The sequence below is a fragment of the Hyaena hyaena genome, unplaced genomic scaffold (assembly GCF_003009895.1).
Source record: "Hyaena hyaena isolate Hyena2069 unplaced genomic scaffold, ASM300989v1 scaffold_811, whole genome shotgun sequence".
NCBI classification, from domain to species: domain Eukaryota; kingdom Metazoa; phylum Chordata; class Mammalia; order Carnivora; family Hyaenidae; genus Hyaena; species Hyaena hyaena.
This window is the reverse complement of record NW_024081444.1, coordinates 655,898-670,304: the sequence shown is the minus strand read 5'-3', so window position 1 is coordinate 670,304 and position 14,407 is coordinate 655,898.

Genomic DNA, 14,407 nt, shown 5'->3' with positions numbered 1-14,407 from the left:
TAATCACGGAAGTGCATCCATGTTGGCCTTGCCCCTGGCTCCAGTGAAAAAAAAAAGAAAAAGAAAAAGAAAAAGAAAAAACAGCTCTCTCTAGCGGAGATGGTCGTGTGGGCGTGGTTTGGTGTAGGCAGGCCATAGCCTCCACTGCCTCCCTCTGACCGGTGCTCCCTGAGGCCCCGCCTTGGTGGTTGTGGGGAGAAAAATGACAGAGCCCCAGTCCTTTCTTGAACCAGGTGTTGCAAATCACTCTTTTGGGTCTGATCTCCCTGTGCTGTGGGTGTAGTCAAGGTGGGCTGTGCTCTATGTCCCCAAGCCCCACCTCTTTTCCAGGTCCCAGTCCTCGTGCTTTATTGATACCACCCGAAACACAGTCCCGAAGGTCGCTGCCTCCCCGCTGCCGGGGTTGGGGTGGGGTGGGGTGGTGGGGGGATTGGGGGATTGGGGAGGGGGGTGGCATAAGCCTTTGGCCCGCCACCTCCGCACCACCAGGGATGTTGCCAGGAGCGCAACAGAGCAGTCTTTCCTGGAGCCATCTGCGACCAGGGGCACCCATTTCAAAGTCAGCACCCCAGCTAGAACTAAGAACACTCGCCTTCCAAGCCAAGGTTTTTTTTCTTCTCCAGGGACAGTTCTATGAGTGGTTTCAGCCGCTCTTTCTTTTCCCCTTGACTCACTGCGGCTGCTCACAAGGGAAGCTCCCTTCCTCCCTCCATGTCTCTGGTCCTGGGCGGCTTTTATCTTCCCCAGTTCGCACTCACACACTTATGAGGTTGCCTTCCCAGTGTACTCTGTCTCTTTCTCTTCCCAAACTCTTGCGGCTCAGTGTCCTATGGCTTTAGGCCTTCTCTGTTTGAGAGATGGGTGCGAGTGAAATGCACGGAGCTCCCTACTTCTCCGCCATCTTGCCTCCTCCCCTCTTCATCCTTTCCCATTTTTATAATACAATTATCTTAAACATTTCATCAGACTGTTATAATTTTTCCTCAGCACTGTACTGTATTATAATATAGTATAGTGTTATATAATGTAATGTAATGTAATGTAATGTGATATAATACTCAAGAGGAAAGGAAAAGTTTATTTTTCTTACTTATATTTGTGCATACTCTGTTCTTTCTTCCTTTCTGATGTCTCAAGATTCCTTCCTTTTTTGAGGTGCCTGGGTGGCTTAGTCAGTTAAGCATCCAACTCTTGATTTCCGCTCAGGTCATGATCTCATGGTGTTTGGGATCAAGCCTGTGTCAGGTTTTGCACTGGTAGCATAGAGCCTGCTTGGGATTCTTTCTATCCCTCTCTTTCTGCCCCTCCCCTTGCTTGTGTGCTTTCTTTCTCTCAAAAAATTCGCTTTTTAATTTTTATCATTTCCTGTCTGTTTAGGGAAATTTCTTTTGCCATTCTTTTAGGGTAGATTTACTGGTGACAAATTCTCTCAGTTTTCCATCCTCTGAGGATCTTTTTATCTCCCTTTCATACCTCAAGGACAATTCTATTTCATTGGATATAGAATTCTGGTTTGGTGGTTAGTTTTTTTTTTTTTTTTTTTTTAATTCTTTTAAGCCATTTCCTCTGGCTTCCATGGTTTCTGATGAGAAATCTATGGTCATTTGAAATGCCTTCCCCATATAAGTGAGGTGTTAGTTTTTCTCTGGATTCTTTCAAAAATTTCTTTGCTTTGCTTTAAGTTTCATAAGTTTAGTGATGATGTTCCTTGGTGTTGATTTCTTTGCATTTATCTTATTTGGAGTTCACTTAGCCTTTTGAATCTATAGGCTATATCTTTTGCTAAACTTAGGAAGTTTCCAATCATTTGTTCCTTGGGTACCTCTCAGGCTCACACATATTCCTTTCTCCTTCTGAGACTCTGGTGATACAAATGTTAGATTTTTGTTATAGCCCACAAGTGTCTTGAGGTTCTGTTTATTTATTTATTTTTTAGTTTTTTTTTTTCTTTCTGTTACTCAGATTGGATAAATTCTACTGGTATGTCCTCCCATTTACAGATTCTTCCCTCTTTCCTTTTCATTCTGCTCTTGAGCCCATTCATTGAGTTTTTTAAAATTTCAGCTATATTTTTTCAGTTCTTGATTTTCCATTTGGTTCTTCTTTCTTCTATTTCTTGCTGAGACATTTATATTTTTGCTGAGATCTTTTTTTTCATGGTTTCAAGCATGTTTTGTATTTGTTCCTTGAAGTACTTTTATGTTGGCTGCTTTAAAATCTTTATCAGATAATTTTAACATCTGTGTCATCTCAGTTTTGGCCTCTTTTGCCTGTTTTCATTCAGTTTGAGATCCTTCTGGTTCTTGGAATGATGAGTTACTTTACATTAATACCTGAACATTGAGTACTATGTAATGAGACCTTTGGTTTTAGTTGTCTTCTTCTGACACTGATCCAGTGGGGACCAGGATGGTGCTGCCGCATTATTGCCAGTTGAGGGTGAAGTCTGGGTTTCCCACTCAGTCTCCCTTGACACCCAGGGAATCTCTTCATTGCTCAGGGTGGGGGTGTTGGGAGTTCTGACTCCCCCGTAGCCCTCCATGGATCTGTCCTGGCTGTGTGGGGTAGAACCACTCCCTCGTGGCTGCACTGACATCATGGCAGTGGGTGGCCCCATTACTGCTGGGTGATGGTGAATGTTTTGAGTCTCCCTTTGGCCTCCCCTGACACCAGAGAGAGGGGTACTGCATTTCTGCTGGCTGATCTCCACTAACACCAATTTATTGGAGTGGGCTGGGGTCATGGGATACTTCCTTACTGCCTGGAGAGGGTGGGATTCTAGGCTCCTGACTTGGCCTTTGCTAGCGTGGGAGAGGGACCATAGGTTTTACTGTAGTGTTGGCTGCAAGACTGGTTATTTTCTAAAAGTTTTTTGTCTTGCTCAGCTACCCTTTTCCTGGATCTTTGCCTAGAGAACATAAGCTTCAGTTAGGACCTTTCTTGTCTGAGCCCACTGGCATTTCCAGGTTGCTGGCTTCCTTAGCTCCAAGTCTGTGATATATGAGGCATAAAACAAAACAAAAAGCAAAAATGCTCCCAAAAGACAAAAACCAGGGAACTCAATTACATGCTTTTCTTCAGGTCCTGAGATCTCTAGCTGGTCTGGCTTACCCTCTCCAACTTTTCAGGGTTTTATTTTATTATTATATTTTAAATGTTTATTTATTTATTTTGAGAGAGAGAGATAGAGAGAGAGCAGGGGAGGGGCAGAGAGAGAGAGGGGGAGGCAGAATCCCAAGCAAGCTCCACACTGTCAACACAGAGCCTGATGTGGGGCTCAAACTCACGAACTGTGAGATCATGACCTGAGCTGAAACCAAGAGTTGGACACTTAACTGACTGAGCCACTGTGTGCCTCTTTTCAGTGTTTTATACACAAAATGTCCAGTGATTTTAGTTATACCTAGTAGGAGAAGTAGAGTACACCTACTCTGTCTTCCCAAAATCAGAAGTCCTGTCATTAATGTGTCTTTGCCAAATAATATAAACAGCAAGTGGAAAGCCAAAAGTCTGGGACTTTGTATGCAAACGAATCATCATGATCCAATAATATTCAACTCCAGAGAGGACTTTGAATTTTTTTCTAGTTTCTGTCGGTGCTGACATTCTCTTGATGTAGGTGTCAGTTAATTTCCACAAACTTAATTTATGTTTGGTTATTCTGGGACTCTTGCATTGAATTTTCTAAGGAAAGCCAAGGTGGACAAGTGTAAATTTGCTTAACAGCAATCACTTCAAAGTGAATATAAATACGGCTGCGAATGATGGCTAAGTTTCTGGGGTGGGGAGCTCAGACCATTGAAGCTCTGGGAGGGGCACTGTCTGCATTTTGAACACAGAGACTTCATAGTTCACATCACTAAGCAGTGATGGATTTAAGTGACTGTTGCTGGACAAGACACATTAGTAGATTTCCTGTGGCACTTCATAATGAGCAGTTAATTTTAGCTTGCTCAAAGGAGAAAGGAGTCCTTGCTGGCTGACCAGCTGTTTTCAGGGAATCACTATAGTGACAAATATTGTTATAAAGTATACAGAGGAAAACGATTAATAAGTGCCCGCTGATGATGAAGTGTTGCCAGATTTCCTGTGAAATGGAGAAGTAGTGTGAAGACCAGGCCATCTATTGACGTCTCTTGTAATTAGTGCTTAACGTGTATTTGAACCCAACTTTTCCATTTGTGTGTTGCTTCTAACTGGGTAGAAATGGAAACTATTTATTTTTGGATCCAAACTCTAGACACATTTAGGAGTTCAGAATTCATAAAAGGAAGACTAAGAAGTGATTAAAGTAACTTTAGAAATGTAGATTACTTTAGAAGTCACCAATTTATCTGACCAAAGACAAAATGCCCTACTTCAAATTATATGTTGCTGTAAAACAGTAGTTGATTCTCATCACCTCCTCCACCATTATATTTTACCAATAATAAAAAAAAAAAAACCTTACTCAGCACATAAATTTCCTGAATGCCCCAGTTCAGCTAGCTGGACTCATTTGTGACATGGAATAAGGTTTTCTGAAACTAAAGGTTATTCTAATATTCTAAGGCCTGGCCCAGTGTCTAGGCTGAGCAGATGCTCAACAAATATTTATAAAGTCAGTTGACTATGGGAAATGTGTATGACCCATATCCCTAAACCAGAAGGAAGGTTACGGTTTATTTCAACTTGGCTCTTGAAATTGGGTTAGTCTTCAGGTGAACATTTATTAATAATTAATAAATAAGAGGCATTTATTTAAGGTTGAAGTTTCAGGTCTACTTTGTGAATAAGATCTGAGCTTTGGAAATGACCTTGAATTAGTATGGGATGTTATGGCTTGGTCTTAGAAGAACATCATACTATTAAAAACTAATATATGTATAATTAGAGTTTTTTTCTCAACTTCTGGATGTGTGTCATTATTTATGGTGGCACAATAAAAAATGCTTAAGTAATATTTTAGCATCTTGTATAATAGTTTTAGGCTGAGTTGTACATATGTAGATAAATGGCCTGTTGTCTGTGTCAGTTAGAATGGCATTAGGTTGTATACAAGAAAGCCAGTCAATCTCAGTGATTTTACCACACAGAGGTTTGTGTGTGTAAACAGTGTCACACAGCTATTCCTGGCTATAAGAGAGCCTGGGGACAGTGAGTGTTTTTAACTGGGCATGTTGCTTCTCCCAATAAAATTGAAATTATGTTGATAAAATAGAAAAGGGAATGATGTACTCCATACTCCATCTCAGATACCTCTGTAAAAGTTCTGCTTCTACAAACCACATCCAATCCACTGTTCTTCCATAATGAAAATTTGCTATACTCATCAACCATCTTCCATCTTCAACTGCAGGCATACCTGATTTTACTGTGCTTCCCTTTATTGTGCTTTTCAGATGGTGTGTGTGTGTGTGTGTGTGTGTGTTTAAGTTGAAGGTTTGTGGAACGCTGCATTGAGCAAGTCTACTGACATCATTTTTACAAGAGCATTTTGTGATTCTGTGTCACACTTTGGTAATTTTTGTAATATTTCAAACTTTTTCATTATTATTATATTTGTTATGGTGATCTGTGACCAGTGACTATGACCTGCTGAAATCTCAGATGGCTAGCAGTTTTTAGCAACAGAGTATTTAAATTTTTAAAAAATGTTTATTTTTGAGAGAAAGAGAGAGAATGAGTGGGGGAAGGGCAGAGAGAGAGAGACACAGAATCCAAAGCAGGCTCCAGATTCTGAGCTGTCAGCACAGAGTCCAACATGGGACTTAAATCTACAAACTGAGATCATGACCTGAGCCGAAGTCAGACTCTTAACTGACTGAGCCACCCAGGTGCCCCTACAAATAGGGTATTTTTAAATTAGGGTATGTACTTTGTTTTTTTAGACATAATGCTATTGCACACTTAACAGGCTACAGTACAGTGTAAAGGTAACTTTTATATGCACTGGGAAAAAAAAATTTCATTTAACTTGCATTATTGAAATATTCACTTTCCTGTGGTGGTCTGAACTGAAGCTGCAATATGTTTGAAGTGTGCCTGTATGGCATCTTTCATATGAAATAAGGTGGCCTAAGAGACCTGCCAGAGTTGAAACCATTAACAATTAATGAATTGAAAACATTTTTAAAGTTGGCTATTTTAAAAAGATAACTTGCTCCTCTTTATAGGGCAAGTGAAAACAGGGCCATTGTGCTTTTATAGTTTTCATATTTGCATAACAGATAAGAATATTTTTTAATTGCTATGATGGGCAATAGTAATTGCTAATATTTATTGAGCACTTAAAATAGGAGTTTAAAGCTTTGCATGTGATATCAGTTAAGATTTGCTGGTCAGTTAACAAACCACTTTAAAACTTACTGGCTTAAACCAGGGACCATTTATTCTCATGAATAATGAGATTCATTCATGCTCATCAATATCTGGGTGAATGGGGCTGGTTTTGCTGATCTTGGCCTGGTCAACTGGTGAGTTGACTGGGGCTGGCTGGCCTACGAGGGCTTCACTCAGATATCTAGCAGTGGGACAGCTGATGTGTAGGGCCAGATGGTAACTGTCATCTGTGTCTTCCCTCAGCAGCCTAACCTAGCCACAGTATATCCACATGGTAGTAGCATGGTTTCTAGAAGGAAAATGAGAGAATGCATAACCTCTTAGGTCCAGCTCGGAACTGGCATGATTCAACTCCCACCGCATTCATTTTATTGGCTAAAAATTCATAGGGACAGCCCAGAGTCAACGAATATCTCTATCCATTTCTTGCTGGGAAGAGTTGCAAAACCACATGCAGGGGAGACCCAGAGAAAGGTGGAGAAGTGTGACCATTTTTGCAAGCTACTTCACATATGCTAACTCCTTTAATTCAACAATCCTGCGAAGTAATGCTACTCTTAATCTCATTTTATACAGGAGGGAACTGAAGCTCAGAGGGGCTAAGTAATTTTGTTCCAATCGTATCATTCAAAAATGGAGACCTAGGACAGAAGACATTCTTGCTTTAGTTCCTGTTCTCTTAGTCATTCTCTTGCAACTTTAAACTAGGTATAAGGACAGCTCAGGGTGGTTTGGCCACCACAAAGAGAAGTTCCAGGTAGTAATACAGAAATCTAGCAAGTGTTAATGTCTGACCATTTAAAAGGATTTTGAATAAGCTCAATAAAGTAAATTGTGCATGGCTCACTTAGACAGAAGCAGATTACACACGTTCATGACTATGTTATTTTCCCTCCCACATCTTCTTTAGAAGTAGCACAAAACATTTCTGAACATGTTTGTGTTCTGAGATGCAAAGCAACTATTTAAAGTCCCAAGGATCCTGAATGTGTTTCTGTGGTTGTACCTAACATATATTCCCAGATTGTTCTAGGTATTGGTGATCTAATTATGGTGAAGCCTGTGGACACAGATGTGATTCAAGAAGTTAATTCTCAATAGTAGCCAGGCTGAGACTCCAAGGGCAAAGCAGACCCTCTGAGGAAATGTGATGTGAGAGGATGTGTGTGTCATAGGAAGTGAATCACTTACCATCAGATGTATCCAGTCATGGTTAGTAAGGCTTCTGGACTGCCACCTTGTTTTACAGAGGTCACCAACCCCAGGATCCTGATACTTAAAGAAATACTAGGATACAGATTCCACTGGTGACTCCAGGGAAAACAAGCAAAAAAAATGGATCTGTGTTTAGGATAACCATAAGGCCAACATGTCCCAGTCAGTGACATGTAGCAGAGTAGAAGGAAGAGTCTATCTAGAACCCCAACTCTGCATTGGTCCAGAAGAGTTAAATGAGTCCCTAAACTCTTGCTCCCTGCCTCAGGCCCTGGTACCCTATGATGAAGTAGCTGGAGGCAGAGTGAAGAGGAAGGCCTGGAGAGCATTATCTGTGCTCTGATGCTGAAGAAGCTAGAGAAAAAGAGCAGCAATCATGCAGAAGCGCTTCCAGCATGTGGCGTCCTGTCTGCGAGCAGTGTAATCTCACACATCCTGAAAAGAACAGATGTTCTCTAGAATAAGCAATCACCTTTCCAGGACAATGACTAATGGACCAAAGACCTCCAGTGTGAATTTCTGCGTCATGGTGAGATCGAGAACATCCTGGTCTATGACCACAAGTTACTGATGGGCAATTATGTCAAGACTTTCCTTCTGCACTCAGTAGCTGGAAAAACACTAAGATGTCAAATGCATCTCCTGGAAAGTAGTTGGAATGCCAAGGGAAAATTCAGCAATGCTGAGAAGAATGTAGACAGTGCCTGTGAATATAGAGGGACCACATGAAATGGCTGGAGAGTTGCCTTTAGGAAGGGACAGAGAAATCTCTGTGCTTCACGTCCTCGCCAAAGGCACGTTACCTGCCCTCATCCTGGAACAGCTTTGGAGTGACTCTTTCATAGCTCTTTTGACTCAGATGAGAACAACCTCTCCCCAGTTATGTGCTTTGAAAAACAAGCAGCCCAAGAATTGCACCAGGGCAGCAGATGACCCAGAAAGGCAATGATAGTTAAACTTGTGGACAAGACACATTCACAGAACATGGGGAAATGAAGACAGCCAAGTTGGATTCTCAGACATCAGGTCAGGAGCATGGAGGAAGAAGTCTCAGGTATGTGAATCATGAGCAGGCCACGACGGTAGGGGACGCTGTGCCACTTTCTTTGCTAAAGGGCCAAGAAATGCCTAATTATTGTAGTGCCTTTCCCCTACCCTTCCCAAGGAATATCTACAAGAGCACACTGTTTTCTAATTTACTAAAAGAGAAGCAAGTATTCCTGTGTAATTCTTTAAAAAATTGGAATCAGAAATTTAGTCTTACTTTAATTTTGTCTCACCAACACTCATTTCTTCAATGTCCAAATACTCTCACTTAGAGAAGTCTTAGAAACAGGGATGCCTGGGTGTCTCAGTCGGTTAAAGCGTCCAATTTGGCTCAGGTCATGATCTCGTGGTTCGTGGGTTTGAGCCCCGTGTCGGGCTCTGTGCTGATAGCTAGCTCAGAGCCTAGAGTCTGTCTTCAGATTCTGTGTCTCCCTCTCTCTCTGACCCTCCCCTGCTAACACACACACTCTCTCTCTCTCTCAAAAATAAATTAAAAAAAAAAAAAAAAAAAAGAAACAGACAAGAGGCCAGCCAGCCAGGCCAGCCCCTCCTGCGCTCCACACAGAGCTCCCATTGACTGCAATCCTATTGTAAGTCAAGGCTGGTGTAAACAAGGCAGAGACAACAATACTATGCAATCTTAAACCTTGGTGGAACTTGTCAAAATGAACCTATAAGATGAAAACAATGGTTCTCCAAGGAAAAGGAACCTATTTACCACAAATGTCACTGTAAAATTGTAGGACAAAGTATATCACTGAAGCCAAATAACTTAGTGGAGTTCTATGTATGTGGACCTCAAAGGTGTTCTCTGCAAGTGTTAGAAAGAAAAACTCTGCAGTGATGTGAGTTTTGGAAATGTTGGGTTAAATAGGTTAAATGTGTTTCTTTCCTGAAAGATTTCTCAGAATGTTTCTATGCTAATGTGCACTGTGAGTCTCCAGGAAAGGTATATTGCATGTAGTGCTTCCCAAACAAGTAATGGGAACCCTGCTTTTCCGTTTCTCATGGGAAGTGGCTCCCTGGAATGGATAAGCATGTGGGCTCCGAAACTGGCCTGTCTGCTTTCATCCAGGTTCTCTCAACTACAAGCTATGTGGCATCAAACAAGTTATTTAATCTCTTCAAGCCCCAGCCTCCTCATCTCTAAGGTTGTGGGAAATAAATTAAATAACTCCTATGAAACATTGCATTTATTCCATGGCCTCAGAGATAGTTACAGCTTCCTAAGTTATCAATATAGAGCATTCTGCAGAATGAGTTTTGCATGGTGTACACTTTCCAGAATGTTAATGTAATGAACACTGGAGCTGCTGCTTTGCATTGGTGGCATCCCCCTCTGGCCAAAATAATTTGTTTGACTGTTCTAATGAATAGGATGCTCAGAAACATCCTTTGATGGTCGTGGGGGAAGAGCTCCCTTTGTATCTGAGTGATAAGTGTGTGGTTGTGGGATGTGGACTGTGGGGGGTATTTTAGTATAATGAGGTGAGTGAGCCTAAGGAGGAAGCAGACATCCAGGGGACAGCAAGACACAGATGGTGCCATCGTCAAACCTCACTTGAACTGACCTTTCCCTGGACTTTTCAGTCAGGAGAGCCTGGAAATTCTTTGAAGCTTAAGTAAGTCTAAGTAAGCCTTTCTGTTACTGGCTGTCTAAGCCTCTCAGCTGATAGAGGGGGGAGTTCAAGTGGATAAAGGAGCAGCATGGTGCACTGGAAACAGCTCCAAAACACAAATGCAGCCCCAGCTTTCTAGCGATGGGCTCCACAGTCTCTATATATCACTAGACTGCTCTACTTCTTAGTTTCCTCAAGGACAAAAGGAAAAAAAATCAATATATTTCCTACTCAAGCTTCATGGTTAAAGCAAGGTACAAAGGAGAGAAGGTGTGTGAAAACACTCTGGAGACAGTCAAGTGTTCTATAAATGCAACAGAAATATTTATAGCAATAGTGGGAACTTGACCATGTCTTGATTTAAAGCTGTTACGCTGTGGTGGTATAAGATTTTTTGCTAATGCTAAAATAAGAACATAAAAACCAGCTGTCAAAATATTATAATTGGTCTCTGCCTAACCCTAAGGCTTTAACTTCTGTGATGCTATAAGTTTAAGGGCTTATCTGTGATTTTTGCCATTCTGTAATACTCTATCCCATTTAAAATTCTATAGCCTTGAATATTTCAAAAGAGGCTCTGAAAACATTCATGTATAAACAAGGAAAAGCACCTCTGGTAATTTTATGCTATTTTTAAATTTTTTTCAAGCTTTGTAAAATATTAGTCCTCATTTATAGTTTGACCAAACAGTCCAAGCACTCTTTGATAAAAGGTAGTAAAGTTTTTAATTTTAGTTTTAGAGAGAAATAGAAGTTTTAGGTAACAGCAAGGTAGAAAGTTGAAAAGGAAATAATCTAAAAAAAGAAGAAGAAAGAAATTCTGCAAAGACTTTAATGAAACTGAAATGTTAAGTTATTAGCAATAGTAATTATCTGGTCTTTATCAGGAAAGACAGTTCTCTGTGGGGTTTTGAACTTCTGCAGGTCTTGCTGGGAATTCTAAGAACACAAGGCCCTGACTGCCCTTTGGCTGGGTCATTTCTTAAGGTTGTGTTTGTAGTGAGTAGGTCTGAGCAATGGGATAAGGTCTCCCTCCAAGACAAAGAATGGGCTTGCTTACTGCTCACTGGTGTGAACAGTTACTGTTCACCACTGTTACTGGTGGCTCTCCCCAGCTCAGACATGACACAACTCCACTGTGTGTCAAACAGTGGAGTCCATCAGTCCCTCCATGTCAGCCCCACAGGACTTGGGGACAAGTGGAAGGGATATTTACACTCTGATGCCCTTGGTGGTTGGTGTGTCCTCAACGATGAAGTCCTGTGCCTCTGAGCCAGGGGTTTCATGTCTTCTGCCAACATTCATGAAACAGAAATAGGAAGTTTTATTAGCTTATAAGGAAAGAAAGATATATTCCAGACTCTTCACAGTCTTGACACTTTTGGTGATGTGTTTGGTTGATTTTTATGAAAAATTCCAACAGTTAAGGATTCACTCCTATGGTGTTCTTTGTGGGTTCCTGCCACTTTCATTAACCAGCAGAGGGAGCCCATGCTAATTAATTAGCTGAGGCTAGCTTTCCTTGCACACATGCTAGAGCATCTTACAGATAAAATCTGCTTACAAGTATCCTGCTGCTGGCAATATATAGGGGAAAATGTAGGACATGAAACAGTACCATCATTGACTTGGCCTTCAGGGTATCAAAAATAAAAATATTACACTTCCTCCAGGAAGAAGGAAGTTAGGGAATGTGCATTACCAATCCAGAAGAAGTTGAAAGTAGTATTTTCTCAGTAAAGAATTATTCTAAAGCTGATGACCCTGGGATTTATGAAAGAGGTCCTGAATATAATTAAACAGTTACCTTTTGAGAACTATCTCTTTCCTCTATACTATGTATGTAATTAAGAAATGAGGTGCTAACCTGAGATTTCTCTTTCTTTTATACTAGGTGCATTAATAAGAAATGAGGTCCTAACTTGGAAAATACTCTACTTAAAAACTATTCATAAGCAAAGCACACAAATATGTGTACACGCAGGTCTCACGCACTTTGCTTTGGCACCTTCATGTCTGTACTTTTGCCCAGGAAAATTTCAGGAGTGCGGGGCAAGTCCAGAGTTGACCATCCGCCTGGGGCGAGGCTGATTTCCCTAAGCAAGTTCCAGCATCATACTTGACAATCTCAGAACCTTCTGTTTGTTTACAAAATAAAGCTTCTCTGGGTGGAAATGTGCACATGCATGTGTACACGCGCGCATGTGTGCGCGCACACACACCATAGACATTCATTAAAACAAGGGAGAAAATTTAACAGTAATTCAAAATTGCACTTAAAAATTGCCATATGGAAGGAGACAAAACAGAATGTTATTAATGACAAGGGCAGTGACAATGAAAACTGTTGAAATATTATCTGTTGTTACTTGAATTTTACTCTGGAACTTGGGACTTTGTCCAACCTCCAAATCCAACTTTTTCCTTCTATTTCACAGTAATCTAACTTGGCAGATTTGACTCTTGGACTCTTCACCTGTGCATTTTTTAATTTTGTTATTAGCTTTAATTTTTAATTGTTTTCTGGCTTGGAAATACCTTAGAGAGCTAAAGTCACAGGAGATTAAGAGTAAGAAAATGGCTGTTTGGACAGGCTAAGCTCTTGAAGATTTGTAAGAAGAAGTGATGTAAGTAAATGTAATTTTCTCATACAAAAAATAGTATGACTAACAGGTTATTTTCCTAAATAATGACTGATGCCTAAAATTGAAAGGACTATTTTAAATACCTTATTGAATTAGCTGTAGATATTAGCTGTAGAGTTTTCTGAGGCACACTGCAAATCAGTTAGGGAGGGAAATTCAGAAGCTGGCTGCATATTGTTTATGATTTTATTTGTGCAGGTAAGGCACAAGTTAAGGATCTCTGGGACAGTGGCTGGTCAGAATATAGGAACTTTAGGAGCCCTGGGGAACCTTCTGTTTGTTTACAAGACAGTCAAGAGCTGAGCAGTCAAGAGCTGGGCAGCATGGCCACAAAGAATAGTGAGGTGCGTGGTCCCAGAACTGCCTGACAATGGGCAGAATTAAGGATGAGTCACTATGAGGTCAAGGAGATGGATATTGGTGTTTTGAACAGCACCCAGAGAGAGGAGAGCAGCTCAGATGTGGAAGGCCAGGGAGGCAAGAAGTCACCTCTTTTAGGGGTGGGGAATCCTCTTAAAAACTCTTGACTGGGACAAGGAGATGGAGAACGAAGCGTTCTACAAACACATGAAGTCACCCCAACGTTGACGGTGCTGTACTAGGCGCTCTTCCACTTGAGGTTAAGGAGCAAAGGTGTGGCTGCTCTCCCGGAGTTTCAGCTCGTAGACACAGCTCAGTCCAACTCCCTCGAGCTGATCACTTCCTTGTGGGCAGGCTTGCAGATGAGTTAAGGTTGAGATTAGATTTTTTTCTCTCCATTTCTGCCCCAACAAACTCTGACATTTTTCACCCCTCTCATTTTGTGACCAGAAAGATATGTTTCCTTAAAAGTGGAAACTGTATCAGAAATCTGGCTTTTATATTTTATCCCAGGCTACTTTCCATGTAACACATACACAAAAGGCTGAGAGCAAAATGAAATCACTTTAAGTCACAGACGCAATTAGGGACTTTTTCTCTAGGAGCAGAGACTGGGTCTGGGGGCAGTTATAGGCTCACTGTGGCAAGTCTGAATTTCAGCTTTGGCACTTTGAGTCTGGATTGGGTCGGTTCAGAGTCAAGGGGGCTCCCTGGCTATTGTGATAGCCGCTGGGAGGGTCTGGTAAAGCCCGTGGCCACAGGCTCAGCCACCACGGCTGCGCTGACCCATAAACGATATGTCAGGCACCACAGAGTCCTATTCATGAGCTTGTGTTTTTGGAAGAAAGGTCCAGAGACTCTAAAAATGAGCAGTGAGACAGTGACATCATAATGGTATTTATTATTTCAGGTTAGACTGGCACCTACTAAATCACTAAGGCCACAGGTAGGTTTTTCCACTTGAGGGAAGTCTTCTTTTTCCCTCTAAAGCTGGATTACTGGGAGGCGTGAAGCACGCACATTCCCCAGGAGTGCCAGTGTGGGTGAAATAAAGACTTAAATAATTCCCACTTCATTTTATTTTCACACATTCCCCTCCCTAGAAGTTGAGTGGATTAAGTTTTATAGGGCACAAACTAGGGCCGGCTCACACACAGGCTCTCCTGGATGTCGCCTTAGGGTGTGACGGTGATGTGAGGA